Raw genomic sequence first — 14,495 nt, 5'->3', positions numbered from 1 at the left:
GACCCTGGGCCAAAAGATCTGGTCTGTCTGGGAGGTTCCAGGGGGCGTCTGCGAAGACATTGATTACTTCTGCAAACCAGGCCCTCCTGGGTGAATACAGAGCAATCTGCCTTAATCTTTTTTAACAACCTGGGAAGGAGAAGAAGGGGGAGACAGGTAAGGGAGTCTGAACTTTGACCATGGAGTGGCCAGAGCGTCGACCCCTGCTGCAAGAGGATCGCGGGACCTGGAGACAAACTGTTGGACCTTTCTGTTCTGCCGAGATGCCAGAAGGTCCACTTCTGGGGTCCCCCATTGAAGGCAGATCTGATGAATTACCCCCTGATGTAGAGACTATTCCCCTGCCGCAAGCCCTTCCCGGCTGAGAAAGTCGGAGACCCTGTTGTCTATGCCGGGGATGTGAACTGCCGATATCACCGGAATTCATTGCTTCCCCCAAGCTGAAGATTTTAGATACCTCAGCCATTGCCTGGGAGCTCCGGGTCCCCCCACTGGTGGTTGATATATGCCACTGCTGTGAGACTGTCCGTGTGAATCCGGACCGGCTGGCCTTTGAGGAGTCCTTCCCAATGAAGTAGGGATTGAAGGATAGCCGTTAACTCGAGAACATTGATCGACAGTGAGGATTCTCGAGTCTACCAACATCCCTGGACCGTCAGCTGACTGAATACCGCACCCCAGCCTAGGAGGCTGGCATCCGCAGTTATCACCTGCCAATGGATGGGAAGGAAAGACCGACCCAGATGGACAAGAGGGGAGGTTAGCCACCACTTGAGAGACTGTTTGGCTTGGGTAGTAGGGATGGACTTGTCCACTGAAGGAGGATGTCTCTCTGAAGTATCCTGGAGCGAAACAGGGCAATGGGGATCGCTTCTGAGGCTGCTACCATCCTTCCCAGGACCCTCAAGGCAGCATGGAAATACTGGAGCCAAGAATCTAACAGAGAGAGAATTCCCTGCTGGAGTTTGGTCCTTTTCCCTTCGGGGAGAATGACCCTTGGCCGACTGGTGTCGACTAGCATGCCTAAGAACTTTAGGCGCTGGGTTGCCGTAAAGCAGGATTTTTCCCTGTTGATAAGCCACCCAAAACGGGACAGACTGTCGATGACCACCAATATATTTTCCTAAGCCTGAGTGAAGGATGGCGCCTTGACAAGAATATCGTCGAGATGCGGGACAAGCACTATGCCCTTGATTCTTAAAATGGCTACCAGTGCTGCCACAACTTTTGTAAATACCCTGGGGGCTGTTGCCAGACCAAATGGTAGGGCCACAAACTGGAAATTATCCTGCTGGGTAGCGAAGCGCAGGAATTTCTGGTGTCCCGGAAAAATAGGAACGTGCAGGTAGGCGTCCCGAATGTCTATGGAGCACAGGAATTTCTGTTCCTCCATAGAAGCAATCACCGAGCCAGTCAACTCCATCTTGAAACGACACAGGCGAACCCACTTGTTCAGCATTTTGAGGTCTAGAATCTACCGAACTGAGCCATCCTTCTTTGGTATCACGAACGCTCGAGTAAAAACCAGTGAAACATTCCTGCTCGTGGATGGGAATGATTACTGCTGAGCTGAGGAGAGTGTTGATGGCTGCAAAAAAACCCCGAGCTAGAGAAGTGTCTCTTGGAGGCCGGGATAAGAAAAAATGGTCTCGTGGGAGCGAGTTGAAGTCTATTTTGTAACCTGTGGATACCACCTTTTTTATCCAAGCGTCTTCTACCGAACTCAGCCAAATGCCTCTGAAGAAGAGAAGACGGCCCCCTAGCTTGGGAAAAAAGCTGAGATCCTTGTGGGCGTCAGGCTGAAAGGGATCTGTCTGGCCCCAGCCTGGCAGATTTGCTGTGGGAATTAAGGGAACGCTATGAAGGGGTGACTCGAAAGGAAACTTTCTTTTTATCCTAAGGTGCATGCGATCTCTGTGAATTCTGGGCATAAGCGTCCGTCGTTGGATTATGAAGAAAGGAACGAAAAGGTTGGGCCTTTCTTTCAGGGGAATCGACGAGATTTGGACTGAGGGAGAAAAGAGCTTGTGCCACCGGTCGCGTCCTTAATGATTTGGTCTAACCTTGGGCCAAAAGAGGCGGAACCCTGAAAAGGTAGGCCAGTAAGAGTTTTTTTTTTGTTTTTTTTTTAAGATAAATGAGCTTGCAGGCCTTTAGCCAGATGCTTGAGCTGTGCAAGACGCAGGTCAACGAGAGCTGCAAGTTCTGTTGATGGTGCCCTGGCCAAAATGCCCTGTCTAAGCTGTTTGGCCCATTTTGTAACTGTTTTAGACATCCAAGCTGATGCAAAAGCCGGACATAATATCGCGGCCGCTGCCTCAAAGGCAGATTTTGCTAAGGATTCTACCATCCTGTCGTTAGGATCCCCGAGCGCTGCCCCACCGGCAAATGGAAGGACTGTATTAGTAGCTAATCTCGACACTGGCGGATCCACCGAAGGAGAGGCTGTCCAGTTTGTGGTGAGTTCTGGAGGGAAGGGATACAGGGTCCCAAAGCGACTTCCTCTCTGAAAGCGCCTGGAAGGATTATCCCTCTCCCTGGCCAGGACTTCTTCAAAGTCTCTATGGGAAGCGAAGACTTTGGAGGGGGACTTCTGCCGCTTAAACGGAAACGCCTGTTCAGCGGGTTTCACTGCGCAGTCCTGAATATTAAAGGTCTCATTGACCACGGCAATGAGGCCCTGGACCATATCCTTGATATCCTGGGAATGCTCTGTCCCGTACTCCGAACCCTCCTCTGAGGGTGTCTCTGATATCGCCTCGCCTGATTCCAGGGAGGAGGATCGGGATGACGCAGACTGCCAAACTCTGGTGGTGAGATGCAGCGAGAAGGGGACCTGGGCTGGTGGTCCTGTCTGAGCCTTTTATGGCCTCTAGAAGTCTCAAGAAAGGACTCCTTCGGCGTGCCGGAAGTCACTGGAGTCTGAAGTGGTAATTTGTCGAGTACCGTTACCAAGGTCTGTGACACCTTGGTGAGATCGGCCACGGATTTAGACAAGGAGGAAGCCCACTCTGGGCAAGGAACCTCACTATCCCCTGAGGCAAAAGATGACCACTGGGTGGCAAGCAAGGCAGCATCATCAGCCTCTTGAGATAATACGGGGGTTCTGGAAGAAAAGGCAGGGGGACTATTCCCGCTTTCCTGCATAGGTGATACAGTGGGTTTACTGCAGTCTAGGCACAGAGGAGAGGACTGATCTGAAGGAAGCCTGCCATTACATGAGGTACATACCGTACAAAGTATTTAACAATGGTAGCAGATGAAGAGGAGTAGGAACGAGACCGCTCTCCCTTGGGCATACTGACTGACCCACTAACTGATGCTGAATTGTTCTTTTTTTACCAATTTCACCACACTTAGAATTTTTTTCACATTTTCCAGTATACGATATGTTAAAACCAATGGTGACATTTAAAAGTACAACTCGTCCCACAAAAAACAAGCCCCCACATGGCCATATTGATGGAAAAATAAAAAAGTTATGGCTCTGGGAAGAAGGGGAGCGAAAAACAGAAATTCAAAACCTGAAATACCCCTGGTCTTTAAGGGGTTATAGGGTCAATACTGACTTCCATGATTGCTATCTCCAATAAATGGCGATAGAGTTCAAGTCCCTTCTCTCTCTGAAGAGGCTATTTGCCTACTTCAAACCTTGACATTGACGACTGTTGGTTTTATTTTTTTCCAAGGGGAGAAATGTGGAACCAGACTCCTCAGTAGGTGGCTTTTCCCCCTAGGAATGGATAGGTCACAAATTATAAATTGCTCAGTCCCTATATAGAAGAGTCAGGAGTTCCCCATAGATATCATGTAATCAGCAGGTATGGACTACCTTAATGGGGTTGTCTCATCTCATTAATCAGGTAAAATTGCAAAGTGTTTTATAGAAACAAGAAACTTTGCAATCTACCACTTACTAAAAATCCTCAGAAGAGCAATGTTATTTTAATGTTATAGTTCACAGTTTATTCCCCAGGTTACTGGCCAACTCCGAGGTGGCCGATGTCCTTGGCACAGAGTGCACTCCTGTAATCCATGCATGAGTGCGACCCCCTAATACAATGAATCCCCTTTTACATTTGAAATTTATGCTCATCTTCTACTAAGTTATTAAATATGATTCAAACGTTTAGTAAAATTATCTGTCCTTTGGATACCAACATTCGTGACTCTGCCCCATCCCCTCTCTCCGGACCACCCATTTGTGGATATGGTTGTGTAAACCACCTTTCTAGACTTGGAGCATCGAGCATTTGCTAGAATTGTTATAAAAAAAAATGTGGGACCTTCAGGACAAGTGGAATATACTGTTTCTGGAAAAAAGCTGCATATTTCTGTGAAATACAGTATAAAGTTATTACATGATCATAATAGGGTCAGTTTGGGGAGACCACCACTGTAGATGCCAATGACCGCTAAAGGGTTATTCTAAAAATTATAAGTTATCCTCTACCTACAGGAAAGGAGATCACTGGCTGATCACTGGAGGTCTGAATACGGGGACCCCCAATGGATACAGAGACTAGGGCTCTGTAGCTCTGCCTTGATTGACGAGGTGGTGTGCATGTAGGACCTCCATGCATTTCATCGAGTATGGGACTGCCAGAGAAAGCCGACTACACGCTCTGCTACTGATGTCAGTCCCATAGACAATGAATAGAGTGGAGGTCCAGCATGCACACCTCCTCGCCAATCAAGGCAGCGCTGCAGACCCCTGGTCTCAGGATCGTGGGTGGTCCCAGTTGTCCGACCCCCCGGCGATCAGCTTAAAACATACCTGGCAGGGATGATACAGCCAGTGCCTGATACATGCTGCCTGTAGATCGAGCAGCATGCATCAACTGTCAGGTTCCCTATAAATAACTGGCCGTCTCAGTAATAATGCCAGGAGGCCAGTGCTGACGTATAATTTACAGAGCAAAAATCAATTGCTGGTGATATTTTTCAGAAAAATGCTGGCACTATGGCCGAGGAGGGGTGTCCGCAGGTTACACCATAAATGTTTGATAGATATGGGGTCACCTTTGGGTCCTGTCTCACATTGCCAAGGATGGGGAGGTGTGATAAAGAAACTTGGCCCTCAACTTTTATGAAGAAATGAAGTATTTTTTAATAATGCAAACAATCAGTGGCGCTCAAGCATACACACGGGCTCCAGCAGCATATGTGAAATACACCAGTCACCGTCGGTGTCAGAATAAAATCAATAGAGCTAAAAAATATTACTATTGCGCTTGGAGTCACCGTAAAATAAAATGGAAAAACAAATATATGAGCCGGTAATGAATAACCAAATTAGGACAAACAGTATAGTTAGCACAAAACTAGTCATAAATCCCTTTGGATCTTGTCTACTATTGCAGTAGGGGTTAAACTACCACACACACAAAAAAAAGGAATGAACTCAGTCTGGAATCAAGGTGCCCAGTAACAGATATTGCACAAGGATCAAAGTTACCTCCTCCAGTAGTAAGGGTTGAGGCTGCCACAGCGGCAGTAGGCGGCTACAGACTTGAATGAAGCTGCCGCTGATTCCAAGTTACAGGTTCCACAGGTCCTTTTAGCATTGATGTCACTCCTCTGTTAAATAACCAAATGATTCCTTTCTTCTTATCGCTTGCAATAGTCACGGTAGCGGGGCTGCCCCGGCCGGCGGCAGCAAGCTCTATATGCAGGCTGAAAAAAAGTCACGCGTGCTGAACGCTGTGCCTGACCGTCACGCTGTGCTCGTCAGCACAGGACCTGCGTGACGTCAGAGGCACGTGATGTGCTGGGCTGCAGCCGCTATGGATCGCGGTATGGACCAAAAAAGCTATCCGACGCACTTCAGAGACTCCTGTCTCCTTCCTCAGGGATATGGTCCCACTGGCGATCTTGGAACTATATATATATACACTCACTGGCCACTTTATTAGGTACACCATGCTAGTAAGGGGTTGGACCCCCTTTTGCCTTCAGAACTGCCTCAATTCTTCGTGGCAGAGATTCAACAAGGTGCTGGAAGCATTCCTCAGAGATTTTGGACCATATTGACATGATGGCATCACACAGTTGGCGCAGATTTGTCGGCTGCACATCCCTGATGCGAATCTCCCGTTCCACCACATCCCAAAGATGCTCTATTGGATTGAGATCTGGTGACTGAGGAGGCCATTTGAGTACAGTAAACTCATTGTCATGTTCAAGAAACCAATCTGAGATGATTTGAGCTTTATGACATGGCGCATTATCCTGCTGAAAGTAGCCATCAGATGTTGGGTACATTGTGGTCATAAAGGGATGGACATGGTCAGCAACAATACTCAGGTAGGCTGTGGCGTTGCAACGATGCTCAATTGGTACCAAGGGGCCCAAAGAGTGCCCAGAAAAAATTCCCCACACCATGACACCACCACCACCAGCCTGAACCGTTGATACAAGGCAGGATGGATCCATGCTTTCATGTTGTTTACGCCAAATTCTGACCCTACCATCCGAATGTCGCAGCAGAAATCGAGACTCATCAGACCAGGCAACGTTTTTCCAATCTTCTACTGTCCAATTTCGATGAGCTTGTGCAAATTGTAGCCTCAGTTTCCTGTTCTTAGCTGAGAGGAGTGGTACCCAGTGTGGTCTTCTGCTGCTGTAGCCCATCTGCCTCAAAGTTCGACGCACTGTGCGTTCAAAGATGCTCTTCTGCCTACCTTGGTTGTAACGGGTGGCAATTTGAGTCACTGTTGCCTTTCTATCAGCTCGAACCAGTCTGCCCATTCTCCTCTGACCTCTGGCATCAACATGGCATTTCCGGCCACAGAACTGCCGCTCACTGGATTTTTTTTCTTTTTCGGACCATTCTCTGTAAACCCTAGAGATGGTTGTGCGTGAAAATCCCAGTAGATCAGCAGTTTCTGAAATTCTCAGACCAGCCCTTCTGGCACCAACAATCATGCCACGTTCAAAGGCACTCAAATCACCTTTCTTCCCCATACTGATGCTCGGTTTGAACTGCAGGAGATTGTCTTGACCATGTCTACATGCCTAAATGCACTGAGTTGCCGCCATGTGATTGGCTGATTAGAAATTAAGTCTTAACACACAGTTGGACAGGTGTACCTAATAAAGTGGCCAGTGAGTGTGTATATATATATATACACACATATACACACACACACCTGCTATAATTATGTAAATTAAAAAAAAAACAAGGTCAAGCTGCTCATGATCCTTAGTGGAAACCAAATAGTTCAATCTCGCTGTTTAACCCTTTAGGGATGAGAGTGTCAAGCATAAAGATCCAGCGTGATTCGGCACGGGACATGAGTTTTATATGGTCTCCTTTACGTTCCCGTTTATGAACAAGTTCTAAACCTATAACTGACATGTTTGACACTGATCCTTCATGATGTTTTGCAAAATGGCTTGATAGAGGATGGCCCATGAATTTCTTTTTTATGTTCCGGATGTGTTCACTAATCCTTGTTTTTAATGGCCGTTTGGTGTGCCCTACATAGATTTTTTTGCAGGGACATTTTATCATATAAATGACACTCTCTGTGGCGCAAGTAATACAATCCTCAATAGCATATTCCTTATTGCCTTCAACCACAATTGTTTGTTTGGCAGTTTTTGTTTGACGGCAAACAACAATTTCTACAAGGAAAAAAACCTTTTAGGTTTTCTAAAAAAGGTAAGACGGATTTTTTTATACAGCTTGAGGGCACGCTAGGAGCAATAATGCTCTTAAGATTACGTGCCTTTCTGTATACAAATCTTGGGCCTTGTGGGATAATTGCTCCCAAAATTTTGTCCTCCCTTAAAAGATTCCAGCGTTTTTTAACTATTTTAGTTAAAATATGGGAATTTGAATTATATTCTGAAATAATGGGACTAAAAGCTTCGTAAGTTTTATGTAAAGGTTCACTGGTGGTACTACCCATATCAGAGGAATCAATTCCTAAAAGACTTTTTAGTAATTTATCTCTCACTAAACATTTGGCTTCCTCCAGCATATCCTCATAGTAGCCCTTTTCTAAAAATTGTTTTTTTAAGAATACCTGCTTCCAAGACAAAATCCTGCACTTTTGAGCAATTGCGGCAAACCCTAGTAAATTGGCTTTTTGGTACGTTTAATAGCCAGCTTGGAAGGTGGCAACTGTCTATGTGGATAAAGCTATTGGAATCCGTGGTTTTTTTTAAAGTACGTGTTTGAATTTTGTTGTCTTCAATGAAAATGGTCAGGTCTAAAAAAAATTAACAGTATTGGAGCTAATAGTAGAGGAAAAGTTTAAAAAATATTCTTTTTTATTTAAATCCATTAAAAAATATTCAAGCTCCTTTTGACCCCCTCCTGACCAAATAAAAATTACATCATTAATGAACCGTTGCCAGAGTATCAGGCCCGCGCGCAGCCCTCCCGTGGGATAGATGATCTCCTCTTTCCATCTACCCACATATAGGTTAGCATAGCTGGGCGCGAACCTGGTACCCATAGCAGTACCCCACTGCTGGGAGTAGTAGTGCGCCTCATTTAAAATAATTGTGAGTAAGTATAAAAGATATACAATTTTTTAAAAACTCAAATTTGTCCTTCTGGTAATAAACTCTGCTTGGTTAAAAAAATGTGTGGCTGAATTGCAACCCTTATCATGTTGGATGACAGTGTAAAGGGAAGCAATATCCAGAGTCCACATGATATAATGGTCCTGCCAGTTTAGATCATCTAAGATTTTTAATATATGAGAGGTATCCTTCAAGTAGGCTGGTAGCTTACAAACCATTTTTTGTAAATGGCAATCAATATATTTGGATAAATTAGCTGTGAGACATTGTATCCCAGAAATGATTGGGCGGCCTGGTGGGTTTACTGGATCCTTATGAATTTTTGGTAAATAATAGAACATAGCTGTCCTTGGGTGCCTGGTGTAAATAAAAATCAAGCTCACTTTTATTTATTATTCCTTCATTAAAACCCTTATCTAAAAGTTCTTTTAATTCGGCCAAAAACCTATCAGTAGGATCATTAGTGAGTTTGCTATAGGTGCGAGAATCACTTAATAAACGTATAGCTTCTTCGTGATATTTCTTTCCATCTAAGATTACTATGCCGCCCCCTTTGTCGGCTGGCCGAATGACAATTCCATTATTATCCTGAAGGGATCTAATGGCCTTACGTTCAGGTAATTTAAGATTAAATTTATATTTGGAACTCTTTTTTTCACTGACTTTGCGAATGTCAGTTATCACATTACTTTGAAACGTGTCCATGGATTTGGAATATTCATTTAAAGGATGGAAATTGGATTTATTCCGCAATCCAGTATGTACAAAAATATCACCACTATCCGTATTCTCTTTTATTGGATTCTTCATGAAGTGTTTTTTATGGCTAATTTTCGCATGAACAATTTAATACCAATAAAAGCTTGGAATTTGCTGAATCGACATGCCGGGGCATAATTAAGGCCTTTGTTTAATAATGAAATTTTATTCTGACTCAAAGTATATGTGCTTAGATTAAAAATGGATTGCATATCAGGTTTGCAGGTTATTAATTTCTTTTTCTTTTTGGAGACCTTCCCCCCACGGCAACCCCTCTTGTGTCTTTTTTTGGGGCCACCTTAAAAAATTTTTTTAAAAACTACTATCTGGTCTATTTGATCTTATCCGAGTAGGGCTAGAGGTTTCATTGTCTCTTGTGGAGGTGGACGGAGAATCTTCTATTCGATCCAATGCCTGATAACGATTATGAGTGATGATTGAAGATGTACTGGCAGGTTGAGTGTCCTTAGTTGAAATCGTGGGGGACTTATTTAATGGTCTGTTAAAATTATTTGATTCAGATACTGAATCAATATTTTCCCTTAGTGGAGAAACGGGAGGGGTAGATGGTAAATGATCATCTGAGACCTGTCAGTGGATATAGTATTATTAGACTGACTAATATTGGCCTCATCGATAACCTCATATACTGCTTCAGAAGATTAATTATTTTGGAGAATATTTTCTGGGATCACATCCCTTCCAAATTTTTTGTTTCTTTACTAATAATTTCCTTTTCTTTATTCATAATTCAATTGCGAATACCATTAGATAAGAAGATAATTTCAGGGTGGTTTTCAAAAGGTTTAAGTATATCAAATAGCTTGGATATTTTCTGTTTGCTATCAAAAGTTGTTTTTTCCTTTTTTCTATAATAAAGCCCACAGCTTGTCTGGAAAAATCTTTGAACATCATATTCCACTCGGTTAGGGTGGTTTCACATTAGCGTTTCAGGGCGCAGCAACGGCCTGCGCACGGCCGCCGCTAAGCCCCGCCCCCTGTCACGCCTCCTCGGGTAGCTCCACCTACGGGCGCATGACTGCGTCCTGAGTCCCCTATCTTTATCCCTGGGGACGCAGGCCATGCGCAGTATGCGTTTGGCGGCGCATGCGTCCTTTTGACGGTGCGCCGAGCGCACTAAATTGCAACAGGTTGCGTTTGGAGCTGGTCGGCGCACCGTCAAAAGGATACCTGCGCCGCCAAACGCATACTGCGCACGGCCTGCATCCCCAGTGATAAAGATAGGGGACGCAGGATGCATGCAGCGTCATGCGCCCGTAGGCAAAGCTCCGGAGGAGGCATGGCAGGGGGTGGGGCTTAGCGGCGGCCGTGCGCAGGCCGTCGCTGCGCCCTGAAAGGCTAATGTGAAACCACCCTTAATACAGTCTCATCACCAATATCACCAGAAAGGGTTTTATGTACCACCAAGCCCTTGGGGATACAATCATAGGCCAAATAGCGTCCAAGAGTGGCCACCTCCCAGAGATCTCTAATCTCCTTAATCAATACATTTTCTAAGGTTTTGAGAGATTCTTTTAATTTATCAATACCGTCTTTCCTGGGATTTCGTGGGGCTTGAGCCTGAGCGCGATAAAAAAAACCTCTGCAAGCGATAAGGAGAAAGGAATCATTTGGTTATTTAACAGAGGAGTGACATCGATGCTAAAAGGACCTGTGGAACCTGTAACTTGGAATCAGCGGCGGCTTCATTCAAGTCTGTAGCCGCCTACTGCCGCTGTGGCAGCCTCAACCCTTACTACTGGAGGAGGTAACTTTGATCCATGTGCAATATCTGTTACTGGGCACCTTGATTCCAGACTGAGTTCATTCCTTTTTTTGTGTGGTAGTTTAACCCCTAATGCAATAGCAGACAAGATCCAAAGGGATTTATATGACTAGTTTTGTGCTAACTATACTGTTTGTCCTAATTTGGTTACTCATTACTGGCTCATATATTTGTTTTTCCATTTTATTTTACGGTGACTCCAAGCGCAATAGTAATATTTTTTAGTTCTAAGTATTTTTTAATGAAGTCAGATAAATTGTAGTACAAAATCCAGACGTTTCGGTCTAATAATGACCTTCATCAGTGTACTTACAATAAATAAAGAATATAAAGCAAATAACAAAAAAATGATAGTAAAAAACAAAAATATATTCGTGATACATATGCATTCATGAGTTACATGGGGGATGCGAGTCCCTCAAAAATGTTATGACTTCATAATGATAATCAGGAAAGATAACATTTTATTATCAAAACAAGATAACATACATGATGATCAAGAAGAGATAGTTAAGGGAAAAGAAACCTACCGACTGCTATTGTGGGCAAGATAGTGACTAGTAAAGCTGGAAATAACACAATTTATTACCGTGCCGACACAGACCACCCTCTGACACAGACTGCAAGGGGAGCCCAGTATCACACAGGATAGGATTAGATACAAGGTTCAACAGTCAGTATCACAAGGATAGGATTAGATACACAGGTCAGCAGTCAGTATCACACAGGATAGGATTAGATACACGGCTCAGCAGACTATAGGTACTGTCACACTTAGCGATGCACCAGCGATATGACGCGGTCAGGATCGCTGGTGCATCGCTATGTGGTCGCTAGTGAGCTGCCACACAGGCAGATCTCACCAGCGACATCACAGGGTTCGGGGGTCACTACTTACCTGTCAGACGAGACGATCCTGCGTCCTCCCGCCCGCGTCGCTCATCTCTACAGCAGGAAGCCCAGCAGGAAGCTGACGACGAGAAACGGTCCAGGACGTTCTCGCGCAATCAGCGATAACGAGAAGGGGAGCGGTCGGAGGTAAGTATCAGACATACCAATATCGCTATAACGTCACAAAAACCAGTGACGTTATAGCGATATCGCTTAGTGTGACAGGCCCTTATCTCACAGGAGAGGATTAGATACACAGCTCAGCAGAGTATCACACAGGATAGGAATACACGGCTCAGCAGACAGTATCACACAGGATAGGATTAGATACACAGGTCATCAGACAGTATCTCACAAGATAGGACTGGATACACAGCTCAGCAGACTGTATCACACAGGATAGGATTATATACACGGCTCAGCAGACAGTATCACACAGGATAGGATTAGATCCACAGCTCAGCAGTCAGTATCACACAGGATAGGATTAGATCAACAGCTCATCAGACAGTATCACACAGGATAGGATTAGATACATGGCTCAGCAGTCAGCATCACACAGGATAGGATTAGATACACAGCTCAGCAGTCAGTATCACACAGGATAGGATGAGATACACGGCTCAGCAGTCAGTATCACAGGATAGGATGAGATACACAGCTCAGCAGTCAGTATCACACAGGATAGGATTATATACACAGCTCAGCAGAGTATCACACAGGATAGGATTAGATACACAGCTTAGCAGTCAGTATCACACAGGATAGGATTAGATCCACAGCTCATCAGACAGTATCACACAGGATAGGATTAGATACATGGCTCAGCAGTCAGCATCACACAGGATAGGATTAGATACACAGCTCAGCAGTCAGTATCACACAGGATAGGATGAGATACACTGCTCAGCAGTCAGTATCACACAGGATAGGATGAGATACACTGCTCAGCAGTCAGTATCACACAGGATAGGATGAGATACACTGCTCAGCAGTCAGTATCACACAGGATAGGATGAGATACACAGCTCAGCAGTCAGTATCACACAGGATAGGATTAGATACACAGCTCAGCAGTCAGTATCACACAGGATAGGATTAGATACACAGCTCAGCAGTCAGTATCACACAGGATAGGATTAGATACACAGCTCAGCAGACAGTATCACACAGGATAGGATGAGATACCCGGCTCAGCAGACAGTATCACACAGGACAGGATGAGATATACGGCTCAGCAACAGGATGTGCCAAAGGAAAGGACATTTTCATTCCAAGAATTCCACTCATTCCATCTGATTTGCCTTTTGATTTTAAACGCCTCCAGTTTCCACTTCGACTGGCATTTGCAATGTCCATTAAAGGAAATCTGTCACCTATTTTTAGCCCTATCAGCTGCTGGCACCACCATCAGGGGCTTATCTACAGCATTCTGTAATGCTGTAGATAAGCCCCCAATGTAACCTGAAAGATAAGAAAAACAAGTTAAATTATACTTACTGGGTGCCGCGGTCTGGTCTGGCGCCTCCCATCTTCATACAATGCCGTCCTCCTTCTTACTTCTGCCGCAGCTCCAGCGTACTTTTTCTGCCCTGTTGAAGGCAGAGCAGAGTCCTGCAGTGTGCAGGCGCCGGGAAAGGTCAGAGAGGTCCGGCGCCTGCGCACTGCAGTATTCTGCTCTACCCTCAACAGTGCGCCTGCGCCACGACAGGAAGGGAAGAAGAGGACAGCATCGTATGAAGATGGGAGATGCTGAACCGCAACACCCAATCGGACCAAAACAGGACCGCCCCCGGTGAGTATAATCTAACTGCTTTTTCTTCTCTTTCAGGTTACATCTGGGGCTTATCTACAGCATTACAGAATGCCGTAGATAAGCCCCTGATGGCGGTGCAGGAACGTAGACAAATCTCCTAATAAAAGTGATTTACAAAATATCAGAACTTTTGATGCTGAACAAAAAGCTAAGAAAATGAAAGTTTATTTACTCTTTAAAAGAGGCTTGTTACCTGATGAAATTTTAAATAAAGTTTATTGAAAAGAGGCACAACGCCAACATTCATGAGGCGACTACTCCCAGCATGCATTGCACACAGGTATCTCCTCCCCCTCTGCTGTGAAGCCCCGCCCCCCCGGTACCGTGTAATCCTGGCTGTTGCCCGCTGACCTTATCCCCCGGGACAGGAGGGCAGCAGCGGTCGGCACACAAAGTATGGCGGTCACGGTCATTCCGTATCCCCTCACTCATAGACTCCGCTACTGCAGCGACATAACATGTATATTATCCTACAGCAGAAGTGTTACCTCTCTCAGGACGCGGGTTAGGAATAAAGAGCCTAAACATCTGCCTCACAGGAAACACAGAGGATTAGTAGGGATTAGGGACGTGCCACTCATAGCCAGGCATTGTGGGGGCCACAACAACATGGCCGGCTCCCTGCTCACACACAGACATGTGTCCCTGCATAATCGCATACTAGTCTCACCCCTCGCGTAAAGGGCGTGGCCAAATCACCGTGAC

The 14,495-nt window shown here is 45.2% G+C and overlaps 1 protein-coding gene across 1 annotated transcript in view; it reads right to left on the bottom strand.

Moving 5' to 3' along the window:
* The window catches only part of LOC141084248 (uncharacterized), a 101,507-nt gene extending 87,053 nt beyond the window's left edge, over positions 1–14,454 (bottom strand). Inside the window, exon 1 of the mRNA XM_073568829.1 lies at positions 14,279–14,454. The gene's annotated coding sequence lies outside the window, so the exon portion shown is untranslated. The remainder of the gene's footprint in view (positions 1–14,278) is intronic.
* Between the last annotated feature and the right edge of the window lie 41 nt (positions 14,455–14,495).

The sequence above is a fragment of the Dendrobates tinctorius genome, unplaced genomic scaffold, assembly GCF_039654945.1.
Source record: "Dendrobates tinctorius isolate UK_male_01 unplaced genomic scaffold, ASM3965494v1 ptg000022l, whole genome shotgun sequence".
Taxonomy (NCBI): Eukaryota; Metazoa; Chordata; class Amphibia; order Anura; family Dendrobatidae; genus Dendrobates; species Dendrobates tinctorius.
The sequence above is the reverse complement of the archived record's forward strand: the minus strand, read 5'-3'. Positions and strand labels throughout refer to the sequence as shown.